Below are 4,330 nucleotides of genomic sequence, written 5' to 3'. Positions count from 1 at the left end.
AATTAGGATAAATCCCAGAAATTAAGGGAAAAATCCAGAAAAATTAAGGATAAATCCCAGAAATTAAGAGAAAAATCCAGAAAATTAGGATAAATCCCAGAAATTAAGGGAAAAATCCAGAAAATTAGGATAAATCCCAGAAATTAAGGGAAAAATCCAGAAAATTAGGATAAATCCCAGAAATTAAGGGAAAAGTCCAGAAAATTAGGAAAAATCCCAGAAAATTAGGGAAAATTCCAGAAAATTAGGGAAAAATTCCTGGAAATTAAGATAATTTCTGAATAAAAGAAAGATTCGTTGTAAATGTGTAGGTCGCTCCACACTTTGCGCAAAAACGAAACCCTGTAAGGGAACGAATAGATTTAACTTCTGCGAAACCTGATCAATGTTTCCCAAAAGTTGGGGGGCAAATGATAGGGATAAATAAGTCCTGATTTTATAATTAATGGGCTGCTAGGCCCAATATGGAGATGTATGATATTCAGACCAGAAAGGTTAAGCCTGATGGACCAGATCAGGTCTGGTGGAATAAAAAAAGGCCCAAAAGCCCTGATTATTAATTAATTTCGTAATTAATTAATAAAGGAAAAATCAGCTGTTGAGAAGAGTCCTGATAAGGATATAAATCCTTATAGATAAGCCTCAAGGGGACCTAAAAGGATAAGGAATCAGTTTCCTACTATCTAGGACTCCAAAGTCCATTATAATTATGAGACTTGCCCACCAAGTCTCCTATACCAAGTCCAATTCAAGGACCACCAACATCTATATAAGGGGCCTCACCCCACAAATCAGAACTACGTTTTAGACTTAGTCCTTGGAGGACATGAAAGTCACTACGTCCTTGGTAGCCCTCGCCGCCATAGCCCCGAGGGCAAGTATCACCAAGAACTACGTTTTTTGACTTGATCCTTGGCAATCAGCAAGGTACGTAGGCATCTTGTTAAGGCAGATTGAGTCACGAAACACAAGAGCAGTCAAATCGAGCCTCGAAGCTCACGTTCCTTATTATTAGATACAGCAATTATACATATTTGTTTTAATCCATAACAGCCTGTGATGCACTTCTCACCACCATCAATTTTGATGCACTATCTCATCAAAAACACTTTGGAGCACTTTCTCTCCAAAAACACTTTGAAGCACTTTCTCTCCACAACTCTAAAGGAGTGGTTCTCCCTCGATCAATTGTGTCATCCTTTCTTCATCATTCTGAAATCTACAATTCTTTGTCAGATGCCCATATTTTTTGCATTTGTAACATTGTGGCTTTCCTTTGTACCAACAGTCTTTTCCTTCATGTCCCATCTTATGACAATGGTTGCATTGAACTTTGTTACATGTACCTTTCGAGGATGAAGCTTTAGCTAATAGCAGTCCCTCATTTTTTCCTCCAATTTCTTCCTCCCTCATTGATCTCCTTTGGATAATGGAATAGAGACGGAGAAATTGTTTGATGCCATGGAAAATATTAAGGATAATATATATATATATGTATATATATGTATATGTGTATTTTTAGAAGAGTTTTATAAGCCCTGGATCATATGGCTCTGATACCAATGTTGGAAAAACTTAGAGAAAAAAGAAGATACCTACATTTTTGAAGAAAACTTGTACTGCTATATTTCTTGTTTTCTTTTCCTCCTGTAAAATTCAAGGTAAACTAGCCATTATATATGCTTTACAAACATATTAAAACTAACTACTACTAAAACTAACCACTACTAATTAATGGGTAAATTACATGTCCATAATTTACTCCATAACTCCACTAGCCCACTACTAAACAATTCTAAAATAATATTTTTCTCTAATAATTAATCTATTGCTAAATATCAAATAATTAAATAAACAAATAATTAATAACTAAATTTAAGATTATTCCAACAAAAAGCTCTCGTACCTTAACATTTTAATATTACAGGAAGATAAGTTCTTGTTTGGTAGTGATAAGACATCCAGAAAAGTCACATATAAATTAACACGAACATCTGCTTGTTTTTAGGAGTATTCCTGGTGTTCGTTTGTATGATTTTTTTATTGTATTAATTATTTAATGTATTTCTATAGCATACTATCATAATAATCATGTACCTAACCACTTTTGATGATCACCATCAGGATGCTTCCCAAATATTTGGAGTTATACTCCTCCTGAAACAATTTTATATATTAAGCGCGGAAGTCCCTCTTTTTACTTCATTTCATGTACCATGGACCCCTTCATTTCATGTACCCTGGACCCGAGACGTATTGGAACTGGAGTAGACATTGCACATTTTTGGACCATGGTTTAAAGCTAAAATGCTCGGTTCTCAATTTTAAAAAAAAAATTATTGGTACAGAATCCATGACATATTACTCAACTGTTCCGCAATTACAGAGATAATTAAAGGAGCCTCTCTTTCTGGACCAAACCTATGCCAATCAACTGTTTTCATTCTAGTTTTGTCTTTAAAATTTTACTTCACATATGTACGGTTCATAAAAGTTTTGAAATTTAATTTTTTAAAACCTAACTAAGTGCAACATTAATTAGCAATTTTTGTCTTGATACTGACTGTACATTCGACACCATTGGAATGCTAAACTCAATAATGTAAAGTAGATTTATTTAAGAAAGAAACTTTATTTAAATATTATGCGAATCATAAAAGCCGTTTAGGAATCACTACAAAGACATACTAACAATATCTATTAGACTTTCAGATGACAAGCTCTGTATTTCTTTGTGTTGCGAAAATCACTAAATTCCTTTTTCTAAATATAGTTGGGCCTTTTTATTAATTCTGATAGGTAGTCTTGCAAATTATGTGGTAAGTTTTCTAAATATTTTTCCGAGGATGCTTGAGAATTTACATGACTGGTTATTTTGGTAATTCTTTGAAAAATTTGATACACTAACACTATTATATTGCATCTATTAAGCATTGCTTATCTGGTATTAATTTGAGTAGCTTATAAGCTCCTCATTAGTGTCTTATTATCACCTGCTAAGTAAGATTGATTTTAATAAGAACAAATATATGAAAATATGTTAATTCAAAGATCTTGCAATCTTCTTGAAACGAATTCCTTGAGTGGAAAGATAGTTGATATCTCTTTTATGGTCTTATTTGCGGAAATGGTCTTAAATGTGTCTGTTCTTTGAATAGGTACTTCAGTACGTAAGTGACCTGTAGAAAGGTTTAAATATATTTAACAAGGCCAAATTTTGTTGGCAGAGTTTTCTTTTATAGCTTTGTGACAAGCCAAGACTCACCGGAAACAATGAAATTCTGTTTTCCTCTTTAGCAAATAGGTCAAGCCAACACAGCTGAGGTTGAGGAAACATGACAAAACAACTACTGGCTTAAATGCGGCAAAGGCAACATCTGAAGAAGATATAATTTAAGTTGATCTCAAAGTTTTAAGTAAGGATTAATTATAATTCATGACGGCCATGGTCATGTTTTAAGTTGATGGTTAGCTCTACAGCAGTGTTGTAACTTTACCTTGCCTTGTGCCTTGAAGGAGCAATGGAACTATCTGCTTTGATTTTGAGAAAGAAAAGTTCATACAAATTATTAAAAGTGTTTTTAAAGTTTGTTACTAATATAAATTTTTGCCACAATATTAACACAGTTGAATGAACAAAATGATATATCGATAGTTTGTTTATTAAGATTGTGGTGCAAACTTTAGCTTAACTGTATTTATAAGTTTGTTGTCAAGGGTTCCCTGTGCCTTTACTGTGGCCCATTTATTTTCGAAAAATCAAACACCGGTTGTATTGTGGCTGCTGCACATCTGTACTTTGGTTATGAAAAATAAATATTACCAGTACAAATTAGGAGGGACAGTACAAAGACAGTAAAAAAGCCATACCTTGGATCAAGATCAAATAACTTAGTAGCCGAAGGAAGATACGTGAAAATCATAAGGATTCAACCAAGTGATAGTGGTGATTATGGCTGCCCTCGCCTCCCTTATGAGAGTCGACGATAATGCTACAACACAAATATTATTCCTGGAGTAAGGATTTCTTATTAAGGATTTCAACCAAGATATTAATCAGATACCAAGATATTAATCAGATTTTAATACGTGTGCAACTATATATCATGTGATAAGGATCCCAAGTTATGCAAACTTTGAAGGACCAATTGGTTATTTTGGGTAAGTGTTTTATATTTCTATGATAGCGTGCCTGTTTAAAAACCAAACTCATATATGGTAAAATCTCAATGAGGTTTCTCATTCTTTAAAATAAAGAAACTAATGTAAATGACTTTGCTTCTCAATATGTTTACAATTTTGCTCAAATTTCATATTTTCAAAATTAGAT

The 4,330-nt window shown here is 33.2% G+C and overlaps 1 long non-coding RNA gene across 1 annotated transcript; it reads right to left on the bottom strand.

Annotated features, from left to right (window-relative positions):
* Positions 1-1,077: 1,077 nt before the first annotated feature.
* Positions 1,078-3,978, bottom strand: LOC141689432 (uncharacterized). Its single transcript, XR_012562384.1, has 3 exons — positions 3,871-3,978; positions 1,600-1,647; positions 1,078-1,420 (listed from the first exon to the last, which is right to left on the bottom strand). It is a non-coding gene; the product is annotated as an uncharacterized LOC141689432 (long non-coding RNA).
* Positions 3,979-4,330: the final 352 nt, after the last annotated feature.

Source organism: Apium graveolens, chromosome 10 (assembly GCF_009905375.1).
Source record: "Apium graveolens cultivar Ventura chromosome 10, ASM990537v1, whole genome shotgun sequence".
NCBI classification, from domain to species: Eukaryota; Viridiplantae; Streptophyta; class Magnoliopsida; order Apiales; family Apiaceae; genus Apium; species Apium graveolens.
The sequence above is the reverse complement of the archived record's forward strand: the minus strand, read 5'-3'. Positions and strand labels throughout refer to the sequence as shown.